Genomic DNA, 14,806 nt, shown 5'->3' with positions numbered 1-14,806 from the left:
ATGCATTGATCTAACCTTAGCAAAGAATATCTCTTTGAAGTAATAAAAGGTGGGGATAAGTGCATTTCACTTGTCTCTGGTTTCACCCTTTTCAGAGCCAAGTGTGTGAATTCAAGTGATTTCGCATGGGTAATTGTTGTGGGTGACGTTCACAGCTTCGCTTTCCAACCACCTTCACAGGGTGGATTGGCGAGCATTTTCTCTTTTATCTTTTTCTTCGGTGTCCACCAATGTGCCTCCTGAATGTTTATTGCCTGCTGCTTTGAGCATAACTGAGGCGACTGAAAACATAAGATGCAAGGGGTAATCTGCTGTTAGAAGGCGCGTGCACTGTTGCCGGAATGCGCGTTCCGGAATGTCCCTCCCTCTGTCCTGTTGCAGTGCGGTGTGCTTCAGGGAAGTCAAAGTACGAACTAGCCCATCAAATCCCGCTCGTCAGCGTGTGTTTCTCATTTTAACGTTTGTTTTGTTTGCCCTCTCGCTGCTGTACCCGTAACGTCCAACATTCACCACTCATCACTGTAGCCATCCCCCATCTGGCGTAGCAAGCCTTGTCACTAGCCGGGCTGTCCTCACCAGTTCACATTCATCTCTCTCTCTCTCTCTCTCTCTCTCTCTCTCTCTCTCTCTCTCTCTCTCTCTCTCTCTCTCTCTCTCTCTCTCTCTCTCTCGATCTATCTCGATCTAGCTATCTATCTATCTATCTATCTATCTATCTATCTATCTATCTATCTATCTATCTATCTATCTATCTATCTATCTATCTCTTTCTCTCTCTCTCTCTCTTTCTCTCCCAAATGCCTGCGACATTTTTTGTTCACAGACATCAAAAATAAATATCTGAAGGTCTAGCCATATAACTACGCTTAAAAAGGGATGTTTCGGGGGTCGCTTGGCGTGTTCGCGCACCATGCGTTTCCCTGCGGCTGGTCGCCTAGCGGCTGGTATCCTAGCAACCACTAGTGGCCTCTGAGCGAACTTTTACTGTATAGGAGGGTGCGTGTCGATTTCTAAAAGTTGCAGGGTCTTGGGCGAGAGGGCTTCATACGTGTGGCCGCTTAAGCCATGGTGAGCCCGCTGTAGCGAGTCCTTGCGGATGCGAGTCACAAATCTGTCGTCTCGTCGGTCGGGCGCGACCTTATTTTGCTTTGGTGGGGGCCTGGGTTTTGTATGCACAATCATATACAAATGAAGCGGGAACACAAAAAGATGAACCTGACAAATGGCGCGATTTCTTTCCATGCAAGTCAAAGTTACACGTGGCTTAGTTATGAAAGTAAAGTTGGAAAATGTGGCTTCCCAAATATACCACAACCGCGCCATTATTGGAACTCAACGAACAGTATTTTTCAATTTTTCGTGTTCTGATCCACATTTTTGTGTTCGCATTTCATTTGTGCATGACTGTACGGGATGTACAATGGATATGGGGCTTTAAACTCCGGCGCAATGAGTTAGCGGGAAGACTTTATTGTGATAACATTTTGCTTTAAACTTTGTTTTTGGAAACAGCCTGTTAGAAACTTTCCCACGCTGCGCGCTGATAATCGCGCCAAAAATGTCTGCAATGATGGCGTTCGAACATCATATCTACCTGGTCATCCTCCATAGGTTCCTCTACCCCATTTTCCGGGGAGTAATCTCCCTAACTCTTCTCGCCTCTAACCCTGCAGCTGCGGAAGAGGTGGCTATAGCCCTAGTGATCGTACAAAGGCAGACCCCTACAACCATAATCTCCGATTCTAAGACGACCATTCAAAATTTTGCCGCAGGCCTCTTATCGCCGCAGGCAACCAAAATTATTTAACAGCGCCCACCACAATCCCCTGTAGAACTCGTATGGCCTCCAGCGCACGCTGGCCTGAAGGGTAACGAGGCCGCCCACAGTATGGCTTGAGGGCTTACTATCCGAGCCGAGCCGAGCACGCTCCCCTACCATGGTGCCAGATCCATCAGAGACAGAATGGTCTCATATCAAGAAATAACCATGCACTACCACCTCTCCCGCAGAAAACTGCCCTCATCCAATGTGCTGCTCACACCCGCTCAAGAGCAGACGTGGAAAATTAAATAAAGTGCTTTCTCTCTCTCTCTCGAACATCATATCTGCTCTAAAACAACAGATTATACGAAGCCGGAAGCTAGACTGCATATATAACGGAACGTGGGCACATTTCGGCAGTCACACAGAAACCTTTGAGAACCTTTGAGGTTCGCAAAAGCCTTCGAAACACAAACGTTTTGTACTCAGAGGCGCAGTTTCTGCGCGCCGTATTTGCAAAATAATTATTTGCGAGTAAAACTTTGTTTTTAAAGAGCACGCTCTTACATATTTTTTCTTGTTTTTTATCCTGTTCTTCGATCTATGATAACATAATAACTTGGTCTCCCAACCCCGGTGGTGCGAAAACGAAAGAAAAAACTGCCCCGCTTGCGCACGTTTGTAGCCTATTATAAATTTTACCACTAATAATGGTGTTTTTTCAGCCAAGCTTACCTCTAAATGTAACTTTTTTCTCAAGTTAGGAGAACAAAACTGGGCAAAAGTGGAGACACCAAATATCGGCGGGTGAACGCGGAAACGTACAACCGCCTTCGAGAATTGCCGTGTAGATCGGCTAAACTCCTTCCAGTTCGAATGTCAGTTGAAATCTCGAAGGCCATTCGACTCCAATTTTCTTTCAAACGCTTGTGTTGCTCGAAAATTAGGTCCATGGGCATGTCCTAAAAGTTTTTCACGGGCTACAAAAGCTCTGATCGCGTACCCGCAACAGACAGGCCTTGACCAGTCGCTGTAAATGACTGAAATCATTCGTGCGCGTCAACTTCAACGTCATCCCCATCAGCACTATCATTGTCACCACACTTATCTCTCGTAGCAAGCTAGGCATTCTAGCCCGGGTAACATTGCCAGACTTCATTAAAGGTCTCTCTCTCACACGCGATATCTCTCTTTCGCGCTCTCTCGCTCTCTCTCTCTCGCTCTCTCTCACACACACACACTCGCGTGCGTACACAATTTTAGATGCGACGGCATCTCATTCACTCGCCTTGTCCCTCCATACGGCGTTGTCGTTGTCCGTCCACACTCCTCCCCCATTCTCCTCGCCGCGCGAGCTGCGCTCTCCGCCGCTCACCCCCTCTCCTCTCCGATAGCGAACACTCTCTGGCGAGGGGCATTGGATTGGATTCGATTGGATTGGCTTGGCTTGGCTTGGCTTGGCTTGAATTGGATTGGATTGGATTGGATTGGATTGGATTGGATTGGATTGGATTGGATTTGGATTTGGATTGGATTGGATTGGATTGGATTGGATTGGATTGGATTAAAGGGGATTGTTTTGGATTGTGTTGCGTCATAGCCACGCCACGTTGCGTCATAGCCGCGGCAGGGGGTTCACGGCACGTTTCACGCGATGGGAGAATCAACCTAACGGAAACAACAACGGAACCCCCTATGCGTCGCATCTACACAGGGGTTCCCGCGAAGGGAGGTGGGAGTAATTTTTGAGATTCGGGACAGGTATCCTTGATATTCTCTGACAACATATCGACGTTATGCTCGGACATGTATAGGTGATTTGAGCACGGTATACATTCTGGCTACACATAATAGAATGCTCTCAAATCACGTTTGCCACGATATGTTGTTACATTGGTTTTCCCGATTGAAATGAGGAATAAGTAATAAGAAGAAAAATTTGACATTATTCCACCAACATAAGGGCACAAGGCCATCCGTACTAGAAACAAAAACGGGGAAAAAAAGCGATGAAAACAGAAAGGACATCGAGGCGGAACACACTTTCTCGACAAAACCTTCGAAAAGCGCAACCCTGCAAACGTGAGACAAACAGAACAGGACGAGCGCCTGTAGACGTTTTCAGTGTTGCGCTTTGTAAGGTTCAGTCATGCATATTTACTAACTAACCCAGCTCGCCATTCTGCTGCAGCGTATATTTTCGAAAAAGACACCATGGTTAAAATATTCGCGTGCGTGCTTATCCCTAATATGGCATTCCCACAATTTCTGGTTCCCAATTATTACCGCCTGTACCCACAACGCTGGATGCATCCGTCGTGCTCCTATCCCGGGCCTCTTTCCCTCTCACTCTCTCGTTGCCATTTTCGCAATGATTATCACCTCCATTTCGAAGCGGCACCGAGACGCCATCAAAAAGCAACATTGGCGAGCCGGCTATTTGCACGGCCCATCTCGGCAACCTGCTCCGGGGCATATGCATACTGCGACGTCCTGACTGGCATCCATAAAAAACTGACGACGATGCGTACTGTGCCCGCGGCGTTCCGTTTCTTCTTTTCCGCCTTTTCCACTCATCGCTCATATGCTCTCCTTCTTTTATTCCTTACTTTGTTGGCTTTTCGGTCGTTTCAAATTGGAACTCGTACCGCAGCTACTGCGTTTCAGCCCAACGTTTTTTCTTCGCTCAGTGCGCATGTGTCCGTGTTTCGGAGCGGATACGCATTTTGACAGTACGTCGCACGAGCCACTGAGCGAGGAAGCGCGTTTCCTATCTTGGCGCGGAGAAAAAGTGCTCGTCCTTTCTTGTTTTTTGTGTGTGTGTGTGTGTTTGCTTGCGTGCGCATTCCATTTTAATCAAGACATACACGTTATACCCTTGTCTTTTTCTTATCCTCTCTCTCTCTCTTATATTGCCTTTGTATGTGTGCGCTTGCAGTCCGTGAAGTTATGCAGACTATACCATTGCTTTCACATTCGCCTGTCGTAGCTTATTCATTGGTTTCCGATGCTTAGTGCGGAAACACTCCCTGGATATTGCGGATGTAAGATGTAGTAAAATGTGTTGTTGGGCTAGTGGGTGCATTATGAACTACGAAAATTGCGCTTACTAGACATACAGAGCTAGGGAACACAAACAATGCGCAACTCACAACTATTTATTTGCAGGAAAATAAGTTGCTTCAAATGGGATTTTACATACATACAACCATGAAAGCAGATCGATAACAACACCCCAATACTAAGAACCCACCTACTGCATGCTATCTAAAAAACGAAATTCGTCGCTAAAAAGTGATAATGCAATGAATTTCGTTTTTTACACAGCATGCAGTAGGTGGGTTCTTAGTATTGGGGTGTTGTTATTGTTACTATCTGCTTTCATGGTTTTTTTGTTATGTAAAGGACCATTTGAAGCAACTTCTTTTCCTGCAAATAAATAGCTGTGAGTTGCGAATTGTTTGTATTCCTTCCTCTGTATGTCCAGTTAGCGCAATTTTCGTAGTTCATAGTTGTAAGATGTAGCCTTGCCATCCGCGTTACTGTCGCTAAAGAGACAGCCGCACTACTTGCGGCGATGGCGGAGACGCGGGGCCGAACTTTACATTTCGAGGTTCAAAGTCATGAAGCGGTACCGGCAGTTTGACGCACCATAAGTTTGACGCCGCTTGGCAGGCCAGTGAAGTTAACGTTAAGGTTGCCTCACAAGCTCGATGTGTCAAAGCTCGTAGTCATAGTAATGGATTGATTGTAATGTGAAAACGTTTATTTTTATTTTTTGTGTGGCTGGGCGGCACTCCACCGGGGTCGTAGGAGGAAGAGGCAAAAACGAATAGCGGATGACACTTCAATGCCCAGATCCTAAGCTACAAAACGTACATGTCTATTGAAACTCGAGTCGAATTCCCCGACAGTGGCGCGTACCCCAGAAGAGCTGAGTACAATGATTTATAAAACTCAGTGTCTAGAGGGCCGTCCAACGGCATTCTAGCTCAGCAGGCATTGTTAGAGTGCCGATCGACGACATCCGAATAAATAGAACTAGGCTAGCACTGTCCCAATCGTCTGTCGTTGCGGTGCAGGAGTTCCGTCATAGCCTCCTAATGCAAAGAACGGTGTTTCGAGACCGTCTCATGCCTCGATTATTTGTTTACACCTTTAAATTTAATTATAATTTTCATGGCGTAGGTTGGGTTTTGTGGTTTTTAAATGATTCCATTGTTTTCGTTAGGCTATTTTATCTTAGTTTAGGTTAGTTTAGGTTAGGTTACTTACTTTACGTAAGGTGAAGCAATGTAGTGCCAGACTCGGCTTTTTTAGGAAACTCCGCTGGCCATCGATATAGTGGAGTGTCTATAGTAACGTCGGACGGCACTCTAGACCCAGCCTTTATAAGATGATCAATCAATCAATCAATCAATCAATCAATCAATCAATCAATCAATCAATCAATCAATCAATGCTTGCTCAATAATTTAGAACGCGATCCCTCAATTTTTTTGAGGCAATGCCATGTTTTCTTTCCAGCGCACCTTCAAGTTTTTTTCAGAAGTTCACTTCTTCCAGCTCATCTCATACCACCCATAGTTTTACCCCTGGTCCTATACACCAGCCACCTTATTTATCTTTTAACCACTCTTGGTATTCATCCTGGCCCTTCACACCAGCCGTGCTCATAGTCTTTAATTGATTTTGTTCGTGTTCCCACCAACCAATTTTATTTGTCCCCTAATCATCAAACCACTTTCTTGGCGCTCTTTGCCCTGGCTGGCTTTGCGCCATGAACATCCAAACATCATCATCAACTTAGAACGCGAGAACTAGGACGCTTCACAATAAATCTGTGAGCACAATCTGAATACTGTGTGCGCGTTCCGAAGCCCAGCAAAGTGCTATATATCCAGAGAATAACACTTACCCGTGGTGGCGTATTGGACAGCGCTTTATAAGAGGGAATGTATGCTGCACTCGCGCGATATTTCGTGGTTGGCGCAACCGAGCCGTCGGTCATTTTCCCCCCTCTATCTTTAGCGTTCCGTCTCACTTTGACACGGACCTCGGCGTTCGTCCCCGCCTCTCGCAGCCGCGAGAGACTTCGTGCGAGCGAGTGTTCCGTCGCATCGAGCGCTGAGGCGACGAGATCGAGAAACCGTTATGGACGGCTTATATTAAGATAAATTGAATTTGCCTTGGTTCTACGGGCACGGGTTCCTTCCTGCCTATGCTGTTATACCGCCGCTCTTTCTTCTTCGTTCGCCGCGAACGTCATTCTTGAGACTGCTCGGCGCTAACCTTCCTCTTCCCTACAACCTTCTTGCCGTCGCGTCAGCCATTCTAGTTTGCAGCAGGCGAACGAACCCACCCTCCTTTCTCTCTCTCCTGTCCGTTGGAAACGCGTCTCTCCCCTCAAAGACGTCATCTCTGGTAATTCGTTCGATAAGTCTTAATTTTTGTCCCGCCCCGTTCCCCTTTCATTTCTCCTTTCGCTCGCACCCTTATTCGGGCTTTTTTGAAATGCGTCCCCGCGGAAAAACAGTGTCGCGCTGTATGTGACAGGTTATTACGAAGCAGCTTTTATGATCGTGTCTCTCGCGCCTTTAACGGCGCCCCAGATTTGCTTGGTGGCTAAGGGTGCGCAGATTTGCTCCGGCTGTTTCCATTCTCTACCTTCGTGCCCCCTCCGGTTCCTTGCCCTTTTTGCTGCTTGTTTCGCGAGACTTTAGCCTCTCCTCTTACTCCTCCGCACCCTCCGCCTTCGAATGCGCTTTCTGCTGGTGAGACGGTGGGGACGTCAGGGAGGCTGCGGACGGAGACAAGGAAAAAGAGAGGTGTTGGGGGCGCGGGGAAGTCGCATCGCATTCCATGTGAGAGCACGAAAGTTCGCGCGGAGGCGTAATTACTTTATTCGCTTTGACGTCGAGCTCCTGCTCGAAACGAGGACGCCCAGCGCGCGCCAAATGTTATAAGGATGGGATGCGTAACTCGCGGGAGCGCGAGGGCTCCCGAGCGGAGCAGCGGCAAATGAGAGGAGATGACGGTGGGGCGTGGGTTTTTCGACGCGTCTCGGGGATGAAAAATAAAATTGGCGACTCGAAAGTCGTTACGTTTCGAAGAAGAGAAAGCCGATAAAAAATTGGCAGGCAGAGAGCCAACGAACGGGCTGAGCTGAGAAACGGAAATCGGGACGGGGAGAGGGAATGAACGGGGGGGGGGGGGGGGGGGGGGGGGGCAGCAGCGTGTTTCGTCGTAGCAGAGGAATGAGGTTCATGCCCGCGGGTTATTGTCAAGAAGGCAGCGGAGCTGCAGGAGCTGGTGAGAGGCGGGAAAGGGGATGACAGTGAAGAAAAACAGGGATATAGAAAGTGTAGGGAATGAAAAAGACAGAAACGAGAAAGGCAAAAAGCGACAGAAAGCAACGTGATGAGCAGGATTCGGTGGAGACTTTGTTGCACAACTTTTTGACGTGTGCATCCGATTCCTCTTGCCGAATGATGGAAGGAGGAACTGGATCATGACAAGGCCTTCTCTTCCCGTCTCGCGTTTGTGGCGAGTGATAACAAACGCGAACGCTGGCTAACCAAGGGCCGTAATCATACACGAAGCATAACTCGGCGAAGCCGGGAACCTTTTCTCGCGTTTATTTTGCGGGGTAGGTTCTTTGAGGGGGATGCAGTTGTAAGCATGCATAACAAGGCAATAAATGTCTCAACTACTAGCACGGGTTGCGGGATAAATTCGTGACAGCGCCCTTTAGGGGAAGTGAAACCTCGGGCACATTTTACCAACAACATGGGTGTATAACCGGGAGCAGCAGTGTTGACTGTATATAAACATAAGACGCCTGCGCGGAAGTCTTGAGTGGCGCCAATAGCTGCACCCTGATGGTTTTTGTCACCTAGATCCGGTAAGTCTGCCGGGGCGATATTTAGCGGCATCGAGCGAGCGAGACAGAGAGAGACAAGGGAGGGTTGCACTGTCGCACGCAGTCGACATGAGCCACGCAGTTGACGACGTAGCAGTCACGTGTTTCTAGTAACTACGTCACATCGCTCACCGGCCCCGGTCTTCCAGCTCCTGTTGGGACCTCAATTGCCTATTTTCTACATGGACATGTTAACTTATGCGCCAAAGGACGCATTGATATTACTGAGGCTCGCAGAAATTGACCATCCGCATTCATAATATGTACACTTGGTTAACGAGAATAAAAATCCTTCGCAGCATTACCTTTACACGGTTCCCTTCAGTGACCCTTACAAGAATGTCCTAATTTTTTCTTCAGATACTCGCTCAGTGCATTTAAAATTTTGTAATCTTATTGCTAAGACAGACGGAGAGGCAAAGGTTTGCTATCATCGTTGTTGCTTGTTTAAAGCTCGTTTTAGCGCTTCTGTTAATGGCGGAACAACTGCATAGGTGGCTTGGTCGTGGAAGTGAATTCATGATTGCATCCTCCCCACTAGTAAGAAAAAGTCAGCTGGCCGCAATAAAGAGAGGTACGCCTAAACTTTCTATAATGAGGTAGAACAAAAATTTTAGCAAAACAAATGCTAACCAATCACACGTGCATACTGACATATCGATGCAAATTTGATGACCTGGTGGCAAAGCCCTAGATATTAGAAAAAAATAAAGCTTCCTGTGTTTTTCTTATACGCGAATATAGTAAAGCCTTTATTGAAAATATATGAGCTGAGAATTACGTATGGGAGCGATAAAGGCAGCGGCCGGCCGACGGTGAGATAATAAGAGTAGTATATTTACTGTTCATCTAGTTCCTGCAGTACAAGATTGGCAGGGATGAAGCAGGCTAAAGAGTCGATCCTAATAATTAATCGACATATACGTGCGTAAGGGCGGTACTCTATGCGCCCTTCGCTGCTGTTTCGACTAAACTAGTGGGGTTTAGTTGTTAAAGATGAATTTATTTCCCATTAGATAATGCTTTAATGTTCCCCCCAAGAAACGTTCAGATTTAAAATCCCCTTTGATAAAATATTAAGTCGTTGTATTCCGTTGCCCATAAGCGCCCGTTAACGAGTTAGCTTTTACCACCTAACCAACCAGGATTTCCGTGTGCAAAACCTTGACGAAATCAGGACATTCAGTCTGGAATAGGAAGCCATCGTTCTACCCGAGTTTTAAAAAAAATTTCAAAATTAGAAGCATTGTGACTTTAACCTAAAGCAGTAGTATATAGCACGTTTCACTCTGCGGAAAATAACAGGACCGGAAAGGCATTGTTGCAAAAGAGAAAAAAAAAACAATCCTTGTTGTTGAGGTTGAAGGAAAAAGGGAGCAACGCAATGGAGGGAAGCCACCCGATCGCGTTAGGCTCATTTATCTCTCAAAGGCCATCCGTGTAGCCGATACACGCTGCCCCAGAGAAAAGTCTCTCGAAGATCAGCGAAAATGTTCCCCGTGTCAAGCCCCTGTTAACCTCGCTGCCCATTTTCTCGCCTCCGCTCCGCGCGACGAACGACCGGCCTGATTTATTAGAAAACGTGATCCACTAACCTTGTTGCTCCCATTGCGCGCCATTAATTGCCATTGGTTCGTATGTGCGCGGATATTTGCTTGTGTGTACACACAAGCGCTAGCCCTCTTCTGGCATTCTCCGTTCCACTGGGTGTATCCCTGCTATACGCTTCGACCAGCCTCCAGCCCTTATCATCTGTTTATAACGCCGGCTTCTTTATTGGACCCCCAAAGAAACCACGCGTCTCCCGAGGGGGGCCCGGTTTATTGGCGCCGTCCAGAGTAAACGGTCGTCAAAGACTGTTTGTCTTTGCACTTTGTCCTGGCTCTCTGCTGTTAATCTTTGTCCGTCCCGTTTATTTTTTACCCGTCCCCTTTTCCCTCCTCTCTGCGCGTCCGTACGGGAGGAGCGGCAACAATCGTTCCTTTTTGTTTGCGCTACGCTCTCGTCCTTTCTCGCGTTGTCCCCGAGCTCCTCTCTTTCCCCTTTTCCCGCCACGCCTGTCGGTGGTTTAATTTATTCCCGCCACTTGTCCGCTACTCCTAGGCTCCCGATTTTCCGTTTCCTGTCTTTTCTTTTTTTTTTTTTTTGGCGTCAGCCTTCTTTTCGCCACATCGCTGGCAATTGACATGGGAGAAGGGCGGTGTTGTTAGTCCTCCTCCCGCTCCCCTTGGCGAACCATCCCGCTCTGAGAAGTCCCTATACTTTCCTCTCTGACCCGATTTCCTCCTCATCAACTCTTTCTTCATTCCGTCACCCAGCCCACAAATGCTCCTCCTCTTCTAGGATTGTGCGTTGTCTTTCGTGTGTGGACTTTAGCCTTTTCTTTTTTTCTTTTTTTATCATTCAGGGGTGAAAAAGCCTTCGGACGCCCCCGCAGCGACTGCCGTGGTGTTTTTGCGTGGTCCGGCCGTAGGACATGTCGAGTCACCATCGCTTGTCTTGGAGTGCGTTCGTGCGAGCGTTTGTACGGCAGCGGCGGCGCTCACGCGGGCGTCTTCTGTTTGCGTCGTTGTTTGCGTGCGTGCGTGTGTGCTTTGCAGGCAGCGCGTAAGTGGGCGAGTTGTGTGTTCGAGGGCTTTGAGCGGGATCGATAGGGCACGTTCCCCTCGTTTATCGCGTTAAAGTGCCGCCGACTACTCCCGCGTCTTCTGCCGCCGCCCGATTGGCTCTACGTTGTCGGCGCGGCATTTTACTCTCGCCGTCTCCTTCCTTCTTGATCCAGACCGGACCGCCATTCGTTCCGCTCTCAGTACCCCTTCAGACGTCTCCTCTCCGCCCCCCTTCAGCCCTTCCGTCCCTAAAGTGTCGTTTTTTTTTCTTCTTGCTTTTCTTCCTAAATTTTACGTTGTTCGTCTCTTTCGCGTCTGGAGTTGGCGGCGACCTTGCTGTTACGACAATTGCGCTGGACGCCGCCTTCCTTAACAGCGTGTCGCTGTACGTTTCTGTGCTTTCCCGCAGCCCTTCTGACCCCGCTTGGCTCGTCTTCCCGGCCCCATTTTCCGGGCTCTCGGCGACCCTGGGAGAGGCTTGGTTTGACTTGGCTCGGCACGCGCCCTCCGCCCTCCATTTCCCCCTCGCCTCCTCCCCGGTTGCACTCGAACGTTTCATTTGGCTGGCAACAAGCGCGCGAAAGCGAGGCGGGCGTGCAAACAATGCGTTCGCACGGGTCGCTGTGTTTGCCAGCCTCTTTGTTTTCGGTCGCCACTCGAGCGCCTATTTTATGGAGCCGGACACGAAGATGGCCGGGATGCCAGGGAGGCACGGGAGGGCCCTGGCGCGTAACATGAGCCAGTATTCGCTCACGCTTGCACGCGCTCCCGTGCAGAGGAAGCAGAGCGCGCGCGTACACACACACGCACGCACCCGCGCACGCCCGCACGAACACGCATACACGCGCCCATGTAGACTTATAACCACACTCACGAACGCACAGTCGTTCACGTTGAGTTGAGAGGTATTCGAATAAAAATCATGGGACATTATACTGCCATTTTGTATGCTGATAGGTGCGGGGTTCGCTTGTTATTTGGGGCCGATATTCTGTCCGCAGTTATTTTCTCTTCTTTAGCTCCTGATTGTGTCGTGTAGAATCAGCTAGGAAATGCGCATTTAATGTCTCAATCAAAGTAATGATTAAGAACAGAGTATGTTATGCCAGGTGACGTGCGTATTGATGGCACGTATCAGTCGACATCATGAGGAGTCGCGTCGTGAGAAACGGGTAATTGCGATCGATGCGCCGTGGTGGACGTATGCATGCATGTGTGCGCACTCACATTTCTTCCTCTTGTAGCTCCTCATGCACCCCATTCTGAGTAAAAGCAAAATTACTGTTTTCGTGCTTAGCGGCAAAAAGGTGTTGATCGGGGGAGCGATTGCCGGCATACCACGCAAGGCCAAGTCCACCCGTTGATAAACATCGTCACCACCAGCCCCATCGTGCTTCATTTCACTTAAAGCAAGCAGCTGGTCGAAAAAGCCTTGAGGCGACGCACGCGCAGTCATTTTTCTTCCGAACCCTCCAGAGTGTCGCTAAATCCCTTTCCATTCCCAAATCCAGTACCTTGTGACGGGTTAAGTTCCTTAAAGAGCTCCGCGACGGCTGCCAGCGGGCCCGGCCACTAATTTGCAACTCCTTCCGCCCTAAGCTCCCCTTTCCCCCTTCGCGAAGGAAAGGGTTCTCTCCGCGACATCGCGGCATCCTGGCTTCCCCGGCAGTGAGAGCTGTCAAGGCTGCTTAAAACACGTCCCGCGCGCACGTTGCCTGTCAAATTTCTAGCGGCCGCAAAATTGTGCTTCGCAACCACTACATTCGTCCCTTTACACTTTTTACGCCGTTTATTTCATTCTTGCCTCGAACGTGGCGTAAATACCGAGGCGTGCATCGAGGCGCCAAAGAAGACGTGAGTAAACAGACTAGGCCCGCAGCGGAGGAGATAAGCCGGAAAGAGAGCGATCCGCCGGCTCTGCCGGTATCATGAAGCCCGCCGTCGCGGCTAAGCGCGCAAGCCGATTAAATCCACGGGTGATCCATCATCGTCGCACCTTCCTGTCTTCATCCGTCACACTGGCTCATGCGGGGCTGAGTTCTACCCTTGCCTACTTGTCTTTTTTCTTTGCACACTTTTGAACCAAAGGTGGTGGCTTGCATGGCCGTTAGGCGGCGTACCGAAATAGTCCAGGCGGCAAACACGACGCAGAAACAGACACCAATAACACCCTCCCGGTTCTCGACCCCATATCCGACTTCCTTGTATCCAGTTCCCTATTCCGCAGAGCCGCAAGAAGCGCCCATCACTTCTCTTTTTTTGGTTGAGTAAAAACCATGAATGCAACGTGCCATAACGTTACTTCTTCTCTGTTCTGAATATTACTTTTCCATGTTCGAAGGCACGCATCAATGTTTACATGTTCTGATGCGCTCGATCTTCAAGAGAAAGCATTTACCTTTCAGCTCCTGCTGTAGAAAAAACTTGTTTCGAGATATGGTATCACGAAACAGCGCCGCGTCTTGTCTCCCGTAAACAATGGCACACTGCACACCTTTCTCTTCCTTTTCAGCCATACAGCCAGTTTTCTTTCTTTTTTTCTCCATCTCCTCTCTCCCGGCTTTAAATATTCAGTTCATTTTAGGGAAGGCATCTTTTTTCAGGATAAAAGTGTGGTTCGTCGACAGACTGATGTTCCTAGAGGTGCGCCTGTATTGTATTTTGCGCATGGGCGGACGTTTCGGGCTGCCGTAAAACCCACTCACTACGCCGGTCGCTTAGGAGGTGTTCGAGCAGCGAAGCGTCGCAGTTTGGATAACAGCGGAGAATAGGCAGTTTTAGAAGAGGGGAAGCCGGCGTTTGGGCCCCCAAGAAGTTAGGGGAACCTATACGCAAGGCGCTCGCGCGCGGCGAATTTTAGAAGAGGGGCGCCCCCAGCAGCCCGCAACCGCCTTGCGTTGCTCGGGTCGGCTCGGGTGATGGGAACTTTAGGCTCAGCTCCGTGGCGGATATTTGATCGCCGCTATCTGTGCAACTGCGAATGACAATCCGTAATACAACTTTTCACCACACTATCATCCCCTTTCTCGCATGTGGAACTTTATTTCAGCTATAACTGCCGTTCGAGCGATCGGTGACCACGACATCAGCGTAGCCTGTTTCGATGCTTCCACGCAGGTAGCGCCATCTCTCGGCCGCCGAGACGCACCGTGCGCCGCGGCGATCGGTCGGATCGCCGAACGTCCGCGGCCAGGTCAGCGTAGGCTTAGCATCGCGGCAGATATCTGATCGCCACTTTTGAAAGAAGCCCTGAAAACAATCCCTGGCAGAATTTTTCATCACACTAACACCTACTTTCTCGCACGTGGAGCTTCTTTTTAGCGATCAGATTGATTCGGAAGAGCAACGCATCCACCAGCTCCACAGCAAAATGCCATCCAAAGTGGTTGTGTCATGGGTTCCCGGTCACGCCAGTATTGCAGGAAATGAACGGGCTGACTTCCTGTCACACAACTGCCCGGCCCCATCATCCCCCGCCCAGCTCCCAAGTGACCCATGGGCCACAAGAATGGC

This window comes from Haemaphysalis longicornis, unplaced genomic scaffold, assembly GCF_048455015.1.
Source record: "Haemaphysalis longicornis isolate Haplotype H1 unplaced genomic scaffold, Haemaphysalis longicornis Haplotype H1 scaffold_4, whole genome shotgun sequence".
In the NCBI taxonomy this organism is placed as follows: Eukaryota; Metazoa; Arthropoda; class Arachnida; order Ixodida; family Ixodidae; genus Haemaphysalis; species Haemaphysalis longicornis.
The sequence above is the reverse complement of the archived record's forward strand: the minus strand, read 5'-3'. Positions refer to the sequence as shown.